The 19,771-nt window shown below is 34.5% G+C and overlaps 1 protein-coding gene across 2 annotated transcripts in view; it reads left to right on the top strand.

Annotated features, from left to right (window-relative positions):
- Window positions 1-19,771, top strand: part of LOC135140867 (protein decapentaplegic) — a 69,207-nt gene that overhangs the window by 25,080 nt on the left and 24,356 nt on the right. Inside the window, exon 1 of one of the 2 annotated variants that reach the window (XM_064071593.1) lies at window positions 18,897-19,146. The exons of the other annotated variant lie outside the window; for it this stretch is intronic. The gene's annotated coding sequence lies outside the window, so the exon portion shown is untranslated. Of the gene's footprint in view, window positions 1-18,896; window positions 19,147-19,771 lie in introns of those variants that run through there. 2 annotated transcript variants of the gene reach the window in all.

Below are 19,771 nucleotides of genomic sequence, written 5' to 3'. Positions count from 1 at the left end.
AAATGAAAACGAAAGAAATTGGAAAATCAAGGAATTAAAAAATTGTAGAATTGAAATTTTGAAAAACTGAATAAACGAAAAATTATAAAAACGAAACCAACATTGAAAAATAAAAGAAATGAAAAAAAAAACGAAAAGTGTGATATAAAATCGAGAACATAAAAATTAAAAAATGGGGAAAAGAAAAATTAAAATCAAGAAGTGAAGTTTCGGAAATGAGAGAAAATGGGTGGGAAATTTGAAGAAGGGGGAGTATTGGAAAAGTATAAAATCGAAAAAACGAAATGTTGAACAATCGAAATTTGGAAGAAATTGGATAATTGAGAAATCCAAAAATTACAAAATTGAAAAATTCAAAAACTGGAAAATCGAGCAAGTAAAAAACGAAAGATTACAAATTAAAAAAATTGAATAAACGAAAAATTATAAAAACGATAGAAAAATTGAACAATAAAGGAAATGAAAAACCAAAAATTTTGATATAAAATGGAGAATATAAAAATTAAAAAATAGGGATAATGAAAAATAAAAATTAAGAAGTAAAGTTTCGAAAATGGTCGAAAATGGCTCTAAATTTGCAGTAGGTACGTTTGAAAAAAATTTCACTTTAAAAAAATTCCCTAAAAATCCGCAAAAAGTTGTGACATATAGATCTCGACGTGCTAATTCCAAAACTATAGCGTGTTTATGGTCACCCGGCTATATTTTCGAAATATAGGGGGAAATATTGGAAAAACTGAAAAACCTTACTTTTGAAAAGTTGTCTGAAAATCAGCTTTCTCGATTTTGCAATATTTCGTTTTTTTAAATGTTTCAATTTTTTTCTACTTTTTAATTTTTCGATTTTCCAACTGTTCGATTTGTCGAATCAAAAAATGGAAAAAGTGCAAAATTTTAAAATTCAAAAATATAAAATAAGAAAACAAAAAGAATAAAATGAAAATTATAAAAATCTAAAAATTGGGAATAAAAAATTCGAAGAAACTCAAGACTGAAAAATCTAAAAATCAAAAAATTGAGAAAATTAAAAATCGAAAAACTTCCAACATTTGAATCTTTCAATATTTAGATTCGACAATTTTTTTAATTTTATTAAAATTAAACTTTTCAGTTACCTATTCGATTTTTCAGTGTTACGATTTTATTAATCTTTTTGATTTTTTAAATTCTCGTTTCTTCAGTTTCTCGATTTCCGATTTTTCAGTTTTTCATTTTTCTTGTTTTTTTATTGTTGCAGTTTTGCGGTTTTTCAAAGTTCTGATTTAAAAATTTTTTTTTAGATATGAAATTTTTCTATTTTTGGATTTTTCAGTGTTATTTTTCGATTTTCAAACTTCAGATTTTTCACTCATCCAATTTTCATTTTAAAATTTTTCACTTTTTCGATTTTTCAACATTTAGATGTTTCAATTTCTAGATTTCCGTTTTGGTTTTTTATTTTCTCGATTTTTATAATTTTTCGTTTTTTCAATTTTTCGTTTCTTCTGTTTTTCAATTTGCCGTTTTCCAATTTTTTCCTTTTTCTTATTTCTTCAATTTTCGGATTTTGCAATTTTTTGGTTAAACATTTCTCGACTTTTGTCTTTAATTTTTAATTTCTCCAAATTTTCGATTTGCAGTTGCTCGGTCTTCAATTTTTCGATTTTCCAACTTTTAGATTTTTTAATTTTTAGTGTTTTCAATTCTAGATTGTTTGAATTCCATATGTTTTCAATGTTTCGTTTCTTTTATTTTCAGTTTTTCGAATTTCCAACTTTTGGATGTTTAAATTTTTAAATTTTGAAGTGTTTCGATTTGCAGTTTGACGAGTTTTCAATTTTCAATTTTTCATTTTCAGAATTTTTTACGTTTTACGTTTCCGGTTTTTAGGATTTTTCAATATTTCAGCTACTGGATTTTGAAACTTTTTCATTTGTTTGATTTTTCAGTTGTTCCATTTTTAATTTTCCGATCTTCCATCAATGTTACAATTTTTCGACTTTACAATTTGACGATTCTACAATTTTTCGATTTCACTATTTTTTGGTTTTCCAATTTTTCGATTCGATTCGTTTTTCTTTTCCCAAATTTTCGATTCCTTAATTTTTTCGATTTTATATCTCGATTTTTAGTTTTTCAATGTTTCAGTTTTTCGATTTTCCACTTTTTCGATTTTGTAAAATTCAAAAATAAAAAATGCAAAGACAAAAAAGCATAAAATATAAATTTGAAATATCTAAAAATTGAGAAAATCATAAATCGAAAAAACGAAATGTAAACTCGAACCATTGAAAATTATAGGAATTGGAAAATCGAGGAATTGAAAAATTGGATACTGAAATTTTGAAAAACTGAATAAATGAAACACCATAAAAACGAAAGAAACATTGAAAAATAAAAGAAATGAAAACAACGAAAATTGTGATCTAAAATCGAGAACATAAAAATAGGGAAAATGGAAAATAAAGATCAAGAAGTGAAGTTTCGAAAATGGGTCAAAATGGGTGGGAAATTTGAAGAAAGGGGAAATATTGGAAAAATTTCACTTTTGAAAAAGTTGTCTGAAAATCCGCTTATTAGATTTTGCAATTTCGTTTTTTCAGTTGTTCGATTTTTCATTTTTTTCCGAATTTTCAATTTTTCTAGTCAAAAATATAGAAAAAATGCAAAATTGTAAAATTCAAAAACCAAAAAAGAAAAATGAAAATTTGAAAAATCTAAAAATTGTTTGAAATCAAGAACTTGAAAAATCAGAGAAACGAAAATCTGAAAAATCTAAAAATTAAAAATTGAGAACATTGAAAATCAAAAAAGTGGAAAATCTAGAAGCGAAATATCGAAGAAATCGGATAATTGAGAAATTGCAAAATCGAGCAAGTAAAAAATAAAAGATTAAAAATTTGGAAAATTGAATAAACGAAAAATTATAAAAACGAAATAAAAATTGAACAATAAAGGAAGTGAAAAGACGAAAATTGCGACATAAAATCGATACTACAAAAATTAAAAAATAGGGAGATTGAAAAATAAAAATCAAGAAGTGAAGTTTTTGAAAATGGTCGAAAAAGGGTCTAAATATGAAGTACGCTTGAAAAAAAATCACTTTTTAAAAGTTGTCTGAAAATCAGCTTTTTCGGTTTTGCAATTTTCGTTTTTTCGGTTCGTCGATGTTTTAGTTTTTTTCCAATTTTTAAGTTTTCGACTTTCCAACTTTTCGATTTTTCAATTTTTCGAATCAAAAAAATGGAAAAAGTGGGAAATTGTAGAATTCAAAAATCAAAAATGAAAAAGAATAAAATGAAAATTCGAATAAACGAAAAATTGTAAAATCTAAAGTTTAAAAATTGTAGAAATCGGATAACTGAGAAATCCAAATTGCAAAACTGAAAAATTATTTAAATTTTTCAGTTTTTCCACTTTCCAACTTTTAAATCTACAATTATTTGGTTTTTTAACTTTAATATTTTTAATTTTGCGTTTCTTCAGTTTCTCGATTTTTCATTTTCTTGTTTCTTAAATTTTTAAACTTTACGGTTTTTCGTTTCGGTTTTTTATTTCTTAATTTTTCCAATTTTGCAGATTTTATATTTTTGGTATTTTTGGAGTTTTCAGTGTTATTTTTCGATTTTTCAAACTTTAGATTTTTCACTTTTTCGTTTCTTCTCTCATAGAATTTTCATATTTCGATTTTCCAACATTTGGATATTTCAATTTAGATTTAAAATTTTCCGTTTCGCTTTTTTATTTTCCCCGATTTTTATCATTTTTTATTTTTTCAATTTTTCGTTTCTTCAGTATTTCGATTTGCGATTTTTCAATTTTTCATTTTTCTTATTTCTTCAATTTTTGGATTTTGCAATTTTTTGGTTTAAAATTTCTCGAGTTTTCTGTTTAATTTTTCATTTCTTCAAATTTTCGATTTGCAATTGTTCGGTTTTCAATTTTCGGATTTTTCAACTTTTAGATTTTTTAATTTTTCAATTTTTCGTTTTTAGGATTTTTTACGTTTTTCAATTCAATAAAATTCAAAAATAAAAAATGGAAAGACAGAAAACGATAAAACGGAAATTTGAAATATTTAAAAATTGGAAATCAAAAAAACGAAAAACTGAAGAAACGAGAAATTGAAAATTCGAATGATTTTTAAAATTGAAAAAACGAAATATTGTTCAATGGAAATATTGAAATTTAAAGAAATCGGAAAATCGGATAATTGAGAAATCTGAAAACTGCAGAACTGATAAATTGGAAAATCAAGCAAGTGAAAAATCAAAGATTAAAAATTTGGAAATCTGAACAAACCAAAAATTATAACATCGAAAGAAACGGTGACAAAACAAAGGAAAATTAAAAACTGGAAAATCAAAAAATGAAAAATTGTAATATGAAAAAATAGCAAATATTAGAAAACTGTCAATTGAAAAATTAGATGCAGTGTAATACAAATAATCAATACTGCATTCCCTAATTTTCCGGAAAATGGAAATTTTGGCTAGCATTTTACGACCTATATGATATTCATAACCGACAACAATCGGTCCTGCAGTTTTCGTTGATTATCCGTCCACTAAAAATTCGGACCGATGCGGTCGTTGGACTCGCCTACTCAGGAAGTAAAAATTTCGAAAAACCTTGACCACGTCCAAAAATGCCTTTCGTCCCTCCACCCTCTTCCTCGGTGCATTTGAAACGCGGGCCACACGTGACTCGACTCGGCACACCTGTGCAGCCCACCTTTAATCAGGATAGCAGGATCAAACCAGTGGCGGAGAACATCATCGCCGAGATACAATCTCGTGTTCACTACCGCTTCGGCCTTTTTCTTCCTCTTGCCTTATTCCCGCGCTCTGATCACTTTTGCTCTGTTTGTTTGTTTTGCTTAATTAATGGACTTTTTCGAGCCCGCCTTTTTTCAAGACTCATTACCGACATTGTACGGGCCGAGCGGCGACTGCTCCTGCGAGCCGGATCGGATCGCCGTTGAACTCCAAACCCAACACCCCTTTTTACCAATTTTTCGCACAAATGGGTTCCGGAGCGCGCCAAAACGCGCACCGCGCTCCTCCCCCTCCCCCCGCCCCGAGCGACACACTTTTACGGCGTTGACAGGCGCAGGTCAACGCGTTTATTTATAACACTCTCGCATAATACCGCCGAAGGCGAATATCTAAATAATGCCACATTGCAACATAATCCACACCTTGAAATTGGATCAAACAATGGAAAAAATGCGGGCGAAGGCAGCAAGAGATGCTCAGAATGTATTATTATTATTGCTTTGAGATTGGTCGTGAGTAAAACAATAGAGCCTCGATAAGCCAGGTAACCTGATATTTCAATTAATTTTATAATAACAGCGCTTGATTTATCGCCTTCGCTCCGAGAACGCTGGAAGAAAATGTGAACATAGTCGCACACGACGATCTTCCCTCTCTGTCTAGCGCTAGGGTTAGACGGAGACGGCGGCAGTCCCATGTGCTCCATCGCGCTCTGTTTAGAAAGCCATGGTGCCCATACGTCTCTTAATGCAACAGGTGTTTTTTATTCGTAGGATGGATCTCCTCGTCTTTTTATCCAGTTCTGGTAGTAAATATCGGCGCTTTTTAATAGCGAAGGGTTAATCTTTGTTTATTTTCGAGCGTTGGGCCATTACTCATTGCTTTTTTCTTCGGACGGGCTTAACTGGCCTAATTAAAGCCATAAATTTTCGAAATTTCAACACCTAACTGTTCTGCGGCTCTCCGCGCATGGTCGACGCGCACATAAAAATACAATTCTTGAAATAACCAAGCCGAAGAACACGCGGTGATGTAACCCACACGAAGACACCATCATCATCATCATTATCATTATTATTACTACATACTTATATTTATTTATTAAACGTCGATTGTAACACTCTTCTACGCGTGTGGAAAAAATTCACCACACCTCGCGTTAACCCACAGAAATAACGGATTTTTCAATTAATTGGATAGTGTGCGGCAATTAACGACAATTCACACCTACGCGAATAATTAATCGAATGTGCTCGATGGCCCTTGTGCTTATTCGTGGCGTTTCGAGGACGCCGGATTTGATAGGCCGCGATCGCGGCGGACGGCGGGGATTGGTCGATTTTTGAATCTGTTGATTGTCGCGGCGCAAAAACGATAAGTCGAGAGGTGAAGGATTGCGGGCCTGGAAATGGCGGCTTTGTTTACACTGGTGTACGCTTGAGTTAAAGCCGTGTTATGTCACCGGTCGGTAATGGAGAAAGTGATAGAAAAAGTAACTGTAAATTTCCACGCAGGGACCCATGAACTGAACTTGGTTACTTAACCGCGCGAGCGACGGAGCGGGTTTTCTACGGGGGCACGCGAAAAGTGACGGTTTTGGGGGCCCGGACGGAGATCGAAGATGGGGGTTTAAACTTGACGAAACGTTGTTGGTTTTCCTGGATGGTCTTCTGTTTTATACTACCTACTAAACTTAAAAAATGACGACAAAAATTAACAATTAGATAAAGGTATTTGCTGAGATCCATGTGATTTGGAAAAATAACCACTATTATCTAGCCAGTTTTTGTTTTGTTTTACACTTCGATGTTTAACTATGCCATGCTAATAGAACATGTGATAGTAAGTGACTCTTCGTGTAAACAAACTTACGACATATTGATTAAAAATTCAGGTGTTTTGCGTAGGAAATTGCGAACACTAATCAGTTTATTCATGTTGACAACCTGATCAAAATTTCCAGTTCAGAAAAAAAAACTACCTTTTAATAACTGACACAACCATTTTTTATTCTTTTCTTCTTTTATTAGAAGATTTTTTTTAATTGCGCGGTGTGTAAAAATATTATTTAGTTCACTTGAGCAGAAGGCTGCTGCTGTAATTCTCACAATACGAGGTAAAGTTTGACGAAAGATATAGTGCGGTTACGACGTTGACTTCATAAGCATTTTACAGCGAATTCCCAATAAAATTCAATAAATTCAAGCAGTGGTGGTTCACGTGCTGTATTGAAATCATTTTTATTTGTTCATGATGTCTTGTTTCTGAAGTAATTTAAAAGAACTTCGGGTATTTTTGTGTGTATTGTTCTTGAAGCAATTTGGAAGAATCTCGGTGTCTCCTTTTGTTTCACTGATTTTGTATCCTCAATGCAAAGAAGCGGACTAATAACACAAGCCTGCGATGGTTTTCCCCCAACAAAATCAAGTAGTAATTTCGGTAGGTCTTAGATACTCATGTATAAAAAAAAATTGCAAAAATTTCTATCAAGTACAGTTTCTGCAAAAAATATTTTTTTCAGTTTTGTTCTTAGTACTATAAAAATTAAATTCTAGATTTTGTGGGAATAATATGTATGGATAATGGTGTTGATATTTCATTTCGTGTTCAGCTTAGTAAGAGTTATTTGTGTCGACTATGCGCTTACTACCCCGAATTTAAACAAAAATTACTAATATATTCTCGGAAATGGGTTAATGCTTCAGATAAGTTTGCTGACACCAATGATTTGGATAGAGCCACAAAATCGTACAGACGATTGTTACTTTTGCTGTTCAAATATAAAATGATATAATGCGAAAAATGTAACAGCAATGACATACTTATCCTATCGTGAATACAAGAGAAAACGCTTAAATCAGAGCTTTGAAGAAAGAAAAAAAGAAGCTTCTTGATTTATTTGTTTTTTTAAGTCTTGTTTATAACTAATTTAGTTCATTTAATAAATAAACATTCAATTTTATATTCTTTATATTTTATTTATTCATAAAAATTGTTTGAAAAACTATGAATATTGAGACCTACATAAAAATAAATCTCGATGTGCTACAAAAAAACTAGAGTTATATTTTAATTCGGGATACATAAATACCTAAAAAAAAAACAATATTACATATTTAAAAGGGAAATTAAAAGTTATATTTCGCAGGCCTGTGTAATTAATTAACCAGATTCATTTTTTCCCACCAAATTGTAAGACGACGGACAAATTTTGATTAACGATTTACCATGCAGTAATCTTATAATATTTGCAGGATTCCACAAGATTCATCGGTTAATTTGTAAAAGACAATTTGGAATTTTTTCCCAAAAGTGTGGATCTCTAGATTCATAAAATACATTTACCAATGTAAATTTTGCAGCTGACGTCATCCTATTATTGGTGGGCAGGGCTAGCCAAATTTTGGTTAGGGTTTTACGATATACACTATAAAATTTGACAACAGAAGAGACGAAAACGGGACACCTATTTTTTCGTACTCTAGAGGTCATGAAACGTCAATAAAACATAAAAATATCTAGTCATCCAATGAATTAGTTTACAATATTTACTTCCTTACCTCACGCTTGTTTTTCATTCTATATCTAGAAAAAAAAAACCGGTAAAGCGAAACATCGGAATCTAGATAAATCCAGAAATGGAATAACTAAAGCGGGAAGTCGAAAAATCGAAAGATAGAGAAATCGAAACATCAAAAAGGTGAGGAAATCTAAAATTCCAGTTTTCGAAAAATAAAAAAATATAAAAAACGTAGAACCGAAATATATCTACAAGAAATCCCAAAGAAAAATCGAGAAATCCCAGTATCTAAAATTGTAAAAATCGAAACATTGTAAAATCAAGATTCTAAAATTGAAAAATTCCAAAGATTTTGAAAAATCGAAAAAATAAAAAATGGAAAAATCTCTATTGGAAAAACCCAACAATCAAACAATGAAAAGTTCAAAAATTTAGAAATCGAAAAATTAAAAAAATTGATTAAACGTAAACTTGAAAGATCGAAAAATCGAAAAAGTTTAACGTGTCTCAAGCTCCACCTTTGTTTTGATTTTGAATAAATTTGAAAGAATCTCGGGGTTCCCTTTGGTTTTCATTTTGAAGAAGTTTAAAAGAATCTCGGGGTGCACTTTTATTTCCATTTTGAAGAAGTTTGAAAGAATTCCGGGGACCTATTGTATATAGTATTTGAAGTAGTTTGAAAGAACTTCTGGAATCCCTTTTGTTTTGGTTTTGAAAAAGTTTGAATATCTCGGGGTCCCCTTTTGTTTTCATTTTGAAGAAGTTTAAAAGACTCTCCGGGTCCCCTTTTGTTTTGATTTTGAAGAAGTTTGAAAGAATGTCGGGGGTCTCTTGTGTCTGGTTTTTGAAGTAGTTTGAAACAATCTCTGGAACCTCTTTTGTTTTGGTTTTGAAGAGGTTTGAAAGAATCTCGGGGCCCGCTTTGATTTTGATTTTGAGCAAGTTTGAACGAGTCTCTAGGTCCACTTTTGTTTTAATTTTGAAAGGATCGCGGGGTCCCGTTTTGGTTTGATTTTGAAGAAATTTAAAAGAATCTCGGGATCCCATTTTGGTTTGATTTTGAAGTAAATTGAAAAAAATCTCCAGGTCGCCTTTTGTTTTGATTTTGAAGAGGTTTGAAAAAACTCGGGCTCGCCTTTTATTTTGATTTTGAAGAAGATTGAAAGAATCTTCGGCTCGCGTTGTGTTGATTTTGAAGAGGTTTGAAAGAATCTTGGGGTCCACTTTTGTGTCAATTGTGAAGAAGTTTAAAAGAATCTCCGGCTTGCCTTTTGTTTTGATTTTGAAGAAGATTGAAAGAATCTCCAGCTCGCCTTTTGTTTTGATTTTTAAGAGGTTTGAAAGAATCTCGGGGTCCACTTTTGTGTCGAATTTGAAGAAGTTTAAAAGAATCTCCGGCTCACTCGCCTTTTGTTTTGATTTTGAAGTTTGAAAGAATCTCGGGATCCACTTTTGTGTTAATTGTGAAGAAGTTTAAAAGAATCTCCGGCTCGCCTTTTGTTTTGATTTTGGAGAAGATTAAAAGATTCTCCGGGTCGCCTTTTCTTTTGATTTTGAAGAGGTTTGAAAGAATCTCCGGCTCGCCTTTTGTTTTGATTTTGAAGAGGTTTGAAAGAATCTCGGGGTCCACTTTTTTGTCGATTGTGAAGAAGTTTAAAAGAATCTCCGGCTCGCCTTTTGTTTTGATTTTGGAGAAGATTAAAAGATTCTCCGGGTCGCCTTTTCTTTTGATTTTGAAGAGGTTTGAAAGAATCTCCGGCTCGCCTTTTGTTTTGATTTTGAAGAGGTTTGAAAGAATCTCGGGGTCCACTTTTTTGTCGATTGTGAAGAAGTTTAAAAGAATCTCCGGCTCGCCTTTTGTTTTGATTTTGGAGAAGATTAAAAGAATCTCCGGGTCGCCTTTTCTTTTGATTTTGAAGAGGTTTGAAAGAATCTCCGGCTCGCCTTTTGTTTTGTTTTTTAAGAGGTTTGAAAGAATCTCGGGGTCCACTTTTTTGTCGATTGTGAAGAAGTTTAAACGAATCTCCCGCTCGCCTTTTGTTTTGATTTTGAAGTAGTTTGAAAGAATCTCCGGCTCCTCTTTTGGTTTGATTTTGAAGAAGTTTAAAGGAAACTCCGGGTCGCCTTTTGTTTTGATTTTGAAGAAGTTTGAAAGAATCTCGGGGTCCACTTTTGTGTCAATTGTGAAGAAGTTTAAAAGAATCTCCGGCTCACCTTTTGTTTTGATTTTGGAGAAGATTGAAAGAATCTCCGGCTCGGCTTTTGTTTTGATTTTGAAGAGGTTTGAAAGAATCTCGGAGTCCACTTTTTTGTCGATTGTGAAGAAGTTTAAAAGAATCTCCGGCCCGCCTTTTGTTTTGATTTTGAAGAAGTTTGAAAGAATCTCGGGGTCGCCTTTCGTTTTAATTTTGAAGAAGTTTGAAAGAATCTCGGGGTCGCCCTACGTTTTGATTTTGAAGAAGTTTGAAAAAATCTCGGACCCGCCTTTTGTTTCGGTTTTAAAGAAGATTGAAAGAATCTAGGAGTCCTCTTTTGTTTTAATTTTGAAGAAGTTTGAAAGAATCTCCGGGTCCGTTTTGGTTTGATGTTGAAGAAGTTTAAAAGAATCTCCGGATTCCATTTTGTTTTGATTTTGAAGTAGATTGAAAGAATCTCCGGCTCGCCTTTTGTTTTGATTTTGAAGAAGATTGAAAAAATCTCCAGGTCGCCTTTTTTTTTGATTTTGAAGAGGTTTGAAAAAAAACTCGAGCTCGCCTTTTGTTTTGATTTTGAAGAAGATTGAAAGAATCTCGGAGACGCCTTTTGTTTTGATCTTGAAGAGGTTTGAAGGAATTTCGAGGTCCGCTCTTGTTTTGATTTTGAAGAAGTTTGAAAGAATCTCGGGGTCGCCTTTCGTTTTGATTTTGAAGAAGTTTGAAAGAATCTCGGACCCGCCTTTTGTTTCGGTTTTAAAGAAGATTGAAAGAATCTAGGAGTCCTCTTTTGTTTTAATTTTGAAGAAGTCTGAAAGAATCTCGGGGTCGCCTTACGTTTTGATTTTGAAGAAGTTTGAAAGAATCTCGGACCCGCCTTCTGTTTCGGTTTTAAAGAAGATTGAAAGAATCTAGGAGTCCCCTTTTGTTTTGATTTTGAAGTAGATTGAAAGAATCTCCGGCTCGCCTTTTGTTTTGATTTTGAAGAAGATTGAAAAAATCTCCAGGTCGCCTTTTTGTTTTGATTTTGAAGAGGTTTGAAAAAAACTCGAGCTCGCTTTTTGTTTTGATTTTGAAGAAGTTTGAAAGAATCTCGGGGTTCATTTTTGTGTCGATTGTGAAGAAGTTTAAAAGAATCTCCGGCTCGCCTTTTGTTTTGATTTTGAAGAAGATTGAAAGAATCTCCGGGTCGCCTTTTGTTTTGATTTTGAAGAGGTTTGAAAAAAACTCGGGGTCGCCTTTTGTTTTGATTTTGAAGAAGTTTGAAAGAATCTCAGAGTCCAATTTTGTGTCGATTTTGAAGAAGTTTAAACGAATCTCCGGCTCGCCTTTTGTTTTGATTTTGAAGAGGTTTCAAAGAATCTCGGGCTCGCCTTTTGTTTTGATTTTAAAGAAGTTTGAAAGAATCTCGGGTTCCACATTTGTGTCAATTGAATAAGAATAAGAATAAGAATAAGAATAAGTTTATTGCACAACTAGAGCAGCGTACAAAAAGTTAGAATGCAGGCTAACCCTGATACTAAAACGATTCTAACTCATACCTACACAACACACATTAAACATACAATATACAATTAGAATACGTAAATAAGTAAAATAAATAAAACAACCTTACAAACATAGTCAAACTTAAAATCGACGAACATTAACATTTATGTCGTGACTATTTAAAATATCAGACTTAATTCTCTTTTTGATACAAGAACTGGATGCATTTAAATATATCAAAAAATTATTGTTAATATGTGATGCTAAGTAGGAGAAAGACGACTGAAACTTTGCAGTTCTGTGAACAGGAATCTCGAGTCGTTGATCAACATGTCTTAAGTCTCTTATATTTATTTCATTTCTTTTAATCATTTTAACAAAAAGATATTCAGGAACATGAGTTTCTAGAATCTTTTTAATGAAATTTACGTAATGTAAGAAACGCTGTTCATTTAGCTTAAGTTCTTTTAAAAGTTTTATATATGGTGAAATATGTTGAAATCTCGGTACGTTAATAATAAATCGCACACAACTATTTTGAATTTTTTGTAGTTTGATTTTGTCATACTCCGACAGACACGGACCATAGACTTGAGTACAATAATTTAAGTTAGACAATACTATTGATTTAACTAAAATGAGTTTAGTGTCCTGATCTAAAGATTGTCTGAGAGGAGCAAGCTGCTTTAGTTTAAAATAACTTGAACGGCATAATGCAGAAACATGTTGTGAAAAATTCAGACATGAATCAAGGATTACACCTAAATTTTTAACAACACTTTCACAGGGAATTTGTTGTTCGTTAATGACTAAATTAAGATGAATGTTTGCCGTTAAAGTAGAGGAACCGAATATTATGTTTTTACATTTTTTAGTGTTTAAATAAAAAGAATTGCAAGCAGTCCAATGAAAAATTTCTGCCAAATCTTCATTAATCTTAATCGGAGCTGTTGTATCTTGAGGATGAAAGCTTAAATACATTTGAATATCATCAGCGTACAAGTGCATGGTACAGTATTTAGGCACAAACTGAATATCGGATATAAATACTGAAAACAAGAGAGGACCTAAAATCGATCCCTGTGGAACTCCTCTTTTAATGTCACGAGTGGCAGAAGTGTCTTGACCTGTGACAGAGTTTATGCGACAAACCTGTTTTCTATTGTGCAAATAATTATTAAACCATTTTAAGGTAGAATTAGTTACACCGTAATAAGATAATTTTTCCAACAAGCAATTAATATCGATGGAATCAAAAGCTTTAGACAGATCTAATAAAGTTAATGCAGTAACGTTTCCCCTATCCATATTACGCAAAATATCATCAACAATAGACACTAGGGCTGTAGCTGTACTGTAGCCTTGACGAAAACCAGACTGAGTCATTGGTAGGATATTTATATTTGAAAAGTACTCTTTAAGTTGTTTATACATGAGCGATTCCGAAATTAATAACATAATTGGTTGTATACTTATCGGTCGTAAGTCATTTAATTCATTAACCTTAGATTGCTTGGGAATGGGTGTCACACATGATGTTTTCCATAGACTTGGTACAATACCGTTTTCAAAGCAGATGTTAATTATATGTGTCAAAGGTGCGCATACGAAAGGTAGCGAGAGTTGTAACATCTTAGCTGATATACCATCATGACCTGTCAAAGAGGGTTTTAACTTGAGAACTACATCCCTTACAGTTTCCTGATCTACAGGCGAATATTCAAATTTGTGGTTTTCAGAAACATTTGCACGATGAAGATATTCACGAAAAGAAAATGAAGCAGAAGTTTTTGGCACAGAGTCAACAAAAAAATTATTTATAACATTAACATCCGAAAATTCAGGTGGAATAGAATTTTTAAGCTGTTTGGTATTAATAACATCCCAGTTTCTCAAATTTGCCCAAAAGAGCTTAGGATTTTTCGTGCAATTCTTCCTAAAATTGAACACTAAAAAATGTCGTTTCTCTTGCTTAAGAACAAAATTATAGTAGTTCCTAATCTGACAATAGTATTTTCTAGCTACAATTGATCGAGACTGACAAAAACGACTCCACGCTCTTTGTTTTAATTTTTTTAAGCGTCTTAAATTAGGTGTAAACCAGGGTCGATACCTTTTATGAGATTTTTTATTAAAAACTGTTAAAGGAGCATGAATATCAAATAAGTTTAAAAGGCAGCAATTAAAATAGTTGACTTTATCATCGATATTTTTGATCACATAAATGCAGTTCCAGTCAATGTTTTTAGCATCATCATAGAATGTTGCTAAATCGAAATGTTTGTAAGTTCTAATAATTTTAACATGTGACTGAGAATTATCTGAAAAACAAATTAGACAATTAACACGGTGATGATCTGAAGGAAGAAAATCAGAAACCCAAGAGCTAATAACATTCATGTTACTGTTAGTTATAATTAGGTCAAGTAAGGATTCACAACCGTCAGTGACTCTAGTGGGTTCGTTAATTAATTGAATACAATCTAACTCATATAAAAGATCCTTAACATAACTACTTGCAGAGTCAACAGTAAGCATATCTATATTGAAATCTCCCAACAGAATAAAATTAGAAAAATTATTTAACAACAAAAAAGTGATTACATCATAAAGTATTATCATATTGGCGTACGAATAACTGGGGGGTCTATAGAACTCACCTACCACTAGACATTGACTACCTACTTTAATTTTAACCAGGATAAAATTAATATCTCCATATTTACTAGTATTATTATCAAATTCTAAAATTTCGTAGTGATAATTAGATTTAACGTATAAAGCGACACCACCACCAAGAGAATTACGGTCACTCCTAGCTATATTGTACCCGGAAACAACAAAGTGAGCATCCGGAATATTAGCTCTGCACCAGGTTTCACTTACACCGATAACGAAGTAATCATTTTCACATACAAAGTCCTTAAATTCATGCATCTTATTACACAATGATCTTGCATTAATGTGACAAACTGACATTTCCCTAGACCTAGAAGGACAATCTTGTGCTACGAAATTTGCGGGGGAAGCAACCGTTTGCGAAAAAACTTATTAATGGTTACACCGTTAGGCCAAAACTCCGAGTTCATAACTGTTTCGGTCAGAGAGGCAGGAATTGTAATTTTAAAAGAAGAGTAGACTTCTGGCATTTTTGAATTAAGCTTTTCACATGTAATGTCACTTGAGATGCTTGACATGAAAGTAATTAAGCTGTTTACATCAGTATCTGGATGAAGTCGGCTAACATGAAAAACAGCTGTAGTTTTCTTGATTTTGGGGACACCAGTTAAAGATGTACTAAACGACTTTCCAACAATAGGTTTGGACTTGACAGCAGTAGCATAAGAACTTTTACGACCAACAGTAGTATCGGAGCTTTCACGACCAACAGCAGTATCAGAGCTTTCATGATTCTTACTTTTACCATGGGATGAGACATTCTCCCTATTTTTCTGGGACACCAAAGTAATATTGACCGGGTCAACTTTAAGATTTTCTTTGCGACTAGCACCTGCGATTGATAACGAGGCATTCACCTTACGACCAACCGTATCAGACTCTTCTTTTTCACTAGTTCCAAGGAACGTTTTTACCTGCGGCTTAATTTTATTTTTATCTAAAATAAAATCTGTTTTATCTTGATCAAATTCAAAAAAATTCTTCGTTTTCTTGGCATAATCATCTGAAAGACACATTTTGGAAGGCTCTACAGATTTGTTGCCATTATTACATTTGCAACAAATATTGGTGCCATTGGTTAACAATTTGATTAAATCTTTGTTGGTTGATTTGACGGCCTCTAGCTCCGATTTTACTCGAATTAATTCCATAAATAGCTCACCATTTTCACGACGAACAATGCCTTCTATGAGTTCCGAGAATTGTCGACTCTTCAAAAAAGTAATTATTTCAGGGTCACTGTTGTTACTAGCATTTTCGCTGGGCTCACAACAGTTTACTTCTTCAGCACTTATATTCTTCAATTTTAGGCGTTCGACACATTTAGGATGAAAGACCCTATCACAAACAACACATTTGGGGCCTTTTACAGCCTTTATTTTACAATGTAAACAAGGCAGCGAGTTGGACATGTTCACACACCTACACACTCGCCAGAAGTAGCAGTAGAAGTAGAAGTAGAATTGTGAAGAAGTTTAAAAGAATCTCCGGCTCGCCTTTTGTTTCGATTTTGGAGAAGATTGAAAGAATCTCCGGGTCGCTTTCTGTTTTGATTTTGAAGAGGTCTGAAAGAATCTCGGGCTCGCTTTTTGTTTTGATTTTGAAAAAGTTTAAAAAAATCTCTGGCTCGCCTTTGGTTTTGATTTTGGAGAAGATTAAAAGAATCTCCGGGTCGCATTTTGTTTTGATTTTAAAGAAGTTTGAAAGAATCTCCGACTTGCCTTTTGTTTTGATTTTGAAGTAGTTTGAAAGAATCTCCGGCTCCACTTTTGGTTTGATTCTGAAGGAGTTTAAAAGAATCTCCGGCTCGCCTTTTGTTTTGATTTTGAAGAAGTTTAAAAGAATCTCGGAGTCGCCTTTTGTTTTAATTTTGAAGAGGTTTGAAAGAATCTCGGGGTCGCCTTTCGTTTTGATTTTGAAGAAGTTTGAAAGAATCTCGGACCCGCCTTTTGTTTCGGTTTTAAAGAAGATTGAAAGAATCTAGGAGTCCCCTTTTGTTTTAATTTTGAAGAAGATTGAAATAATCTCGGGGTCTACTTTTGTGTCGATTTTGAAGAAGTTTAAAAGAATCTCCGGGTCGCATTTTGTTTTAATTTTGAAGAGGTTTGAAAGAATCTCCGGCTCGCCTTTTGTTTTGATTATGAAGTAGTTTGAAAGAGTCTCCGGCTCCCCTTTTGGTTTGATTTTGTAGAAGTTTAAAAGAATCTCCGGATCGCCTTTTGTTTTAATTTTGAAGAAGATTGAAAGAATCTCAGGGTCGCCTTTTGTTTTAATTTTGAAGAGGTTTGAAAGAATCTCCGACTCGCCTTTTGTTTTGATTTTGAAGTAGTTTGAAAGAATCTCCGGCTCCAATTTTGGTTTGATTTTGAAGAAATTTAAAAGAATCTCCGGCTCGCCTTTTGTTTTGATTTTGAAGTAGTTTGAAAGAATCTCCGGCTCCCCTTTTGGTTTGATTTTGAAGAAGTTAAAAAGAATCTCCGGCTCGCCTTTTGTTTTGATTATGAAGTAGTTTGAAAGAATCTCCGGCTCCCCTTTTGGTTTGATTTTGGAGAAGTTTAAAAGAATCTCCGGCTCGGCTTTTGTTAAAAGAAGTTCCGGGATCTCTTATATCTGATTTTTGAAGTAGTTTCAACAAGTTTTGTTCTGATTTTGAAGAAGCTTGAAAGAATCTCGGGGTCTAATTTTGTTTTGATGTTGAAGAACTTTAAAACAATATCGGAGACGTCTTGCGCCTGATTTTTTTGAAGTAGTTTGAAAGACTCGCGCGGACCTCTTGTGTTGTGGTTTTGAAGTAGTTTGAAACAATTTCTGGGTCTCCATGTGACTGGTTTTTGACATAGCTTGCAAGAATCTAGTGGAATCCTTTTGTTTTGTTTTTGAAGTAATTTGAAAGAATCTCGGCGACCTCTTGTATGTAGTTTTTGAAAGTAAGTAGGTACGTCATTTGTAATAATATCGGATTCCCGTGATCAGGGGAATTCCCGGTTTTCAAATGGTCCCATCCGCCCTGGGAGAAGGTCTTTCCAGAAAATTGGATTTGAGACCGCTCTGTGACAAACTCCTAAAGATTAGCGCAACTTGAATAGCAAAAACTTTATTATTTCTATTGGTTTAATTGTAAATTATTTTTTTACTTTTATCTTTTATTTTCTTTTTATTTGATTATGTTCCCCTACAGGCCGCAGGCCTAATTACAGGGGAACGGGGGACATACATAACACCCAGAGCCGGGTGGGAATCGAACCCCTGACCCAAGGTGTAGCGACCTAACCCACCCGGGTTTTCTAAAGCAAACACCCTGTACTTTCTACTATTATTATTATAATACACATATAATAATAGAGTAATATCTTGAAATAAGCTTTCTCTTGGCATATTGGCGTACATACTCAAATTTGTTAATTTTTCTATTTTCTAAAAAAAAGTGACATTTAAATTTTACAAAGTATTCCTTTATTTTTGGCTTACTTTAAACATCCTCTCAGTTAAAAATTGGTCTCATACTACTAGACAGAATTTGCCTCGAGGCGATCGAACCCACGACTTTCGCATCATTAGCACCATCTGAACGACATACCATTGCTAAACATTCCTGCTACATTATCATAAAACGTAATTATATACAAGTTTCTGCCAAAAGTTAGACGTCTAGAGTAAAAATCCAGCGCGGATTCATAATCCACAAGTATAGGAATATGTGATTTTATAAACTTTAAATGGCATTTACAACAACATAGACCACAGACTGAAACGATAAAAAAATCACAGTCTTCCATCTCTGAAAATGGCGGAATATTCATTTCGAAGTAAAGACGTACGATCGAACTTGATTTTTATTAAAACAGTTACAATATATTACTCATAGTTGAAACATTCCACAAATTAAGAAATAGTTTCTGTGTCAAAGGATTTTTAAATCGTCCGCAGGAAACGGGCAATCTCGCTCGGCAAACCGTTGGGATATCCTTAATAAGCCGTTCTTCCCAGAAGGCTCTCAGCTCGAGTCCGCGAACTCTCGATAGTCATTATCGGTGTGGGCCGGGTCTCGATCCGAATCACCCACGCTCCGGCAGAGTCGCAAATCCCGCCATCGGTAGCCGCGTTCGCTCGATTCCGCCGCCGCCGCCCATCGATCCCTCTCCGAAGTGCCGTCCTCACCCCCCGCCGCCCCTGACCCAATTGACCCGGCAATTGCCGGCGTGACTAACCATCTCGCCGCTCGCAGTAATTGAGCGTCCGCGGCAGCGCTCCGAATAATCCGGCGATCTTCACAGACACAATGGGCCCAGCAAACACACTTAAGCATTGTTTGGCGGTCGCACGTGTCGCATCCTGCTCCTCGCCGTGATTGGTCGCCCGGACCCCACACCTGACCGCATGCAGGTAGAGGGTGGCATCCTCCTTCGCCAGTGTGTCCCGGACGGCTCGGCAGTCAGTTTTCTTTTCGGGACCGACGGTAGTGCTGTGCTAATGTGAGCGAACGCCGCACTCTTGTAGGGGCCAGCTACACGTAAGTTGTTCTCGGCTTGGCGCGGCATTGAAGTCGCCGGGCGCGCGGCGGCGGTGGCCGGGGCAGACTGCGAGGCGCTGGCGAGCCGGACGCGGCCGCGGCCGCCGCCGCCGACGGCGCGCAACCCAACCTTGTAATAGTTTATCCTCTCGATCGCTCCGCGAGCCGAATCCGCGGCTATTATAACGGTCAGCCTTGCTTGGCTCTCCTCGGGCGAAGATCGCGCTGCGCCAATGACATGTGGGATGGCATTAAGAATCCGACTTGTACTAAAGAGACTGCTTGGAGCTAGGCGAGTGAATAGTTTTGGAAGTTGCGACTCGAAGAGACCGCATGTCAGCTTTCTCCAGCCGTCGCTGAAAGGTGAACAAGTCCGACTTGCTTGACCTCTCCACTGCCATGTTGTGCTAGCGCATGCCGTATTCATTATAAGTTAATTTACCCGATTTAGACGGATCTTCGGGATCTTCGAACAATTTTGACGCGGATCATAAAGCTACCCGAGAAACATACAAAAAACCCGTAATTTGCAGTGTTAGTAACGTTATACCTCATTATGTATATTATTAATTATGTGAAACAGAAACCAATGACAGTGTTTATTCCTGCGGTGGCGTATAAATAG

The sequence above is a fragment of the Zophobas morio genome, unplaced genomic scaffold, assembly GCF_036711695.1.
Source record: "Zophobas morio isolate AGI-343-1 ecotype UQ-CSIRO unplaced genomic scaffold, CSIRO_AGI_Zmor_V1 ptg000041l, whole genome shotgun sequence".
In the NCBI taxonomy this organism is placed as follows: domain Eukaryota; kingdom Metazoa; phylum Arthropoda; class Insecta; order Coleoptera; family Tenebrionidae; genus Zophobas; species Zophobas morio.
Note: the sequence above shows the minus strand (reverse complement) of the source record. Positions and strands in the feature narration are given on the sequence as shown.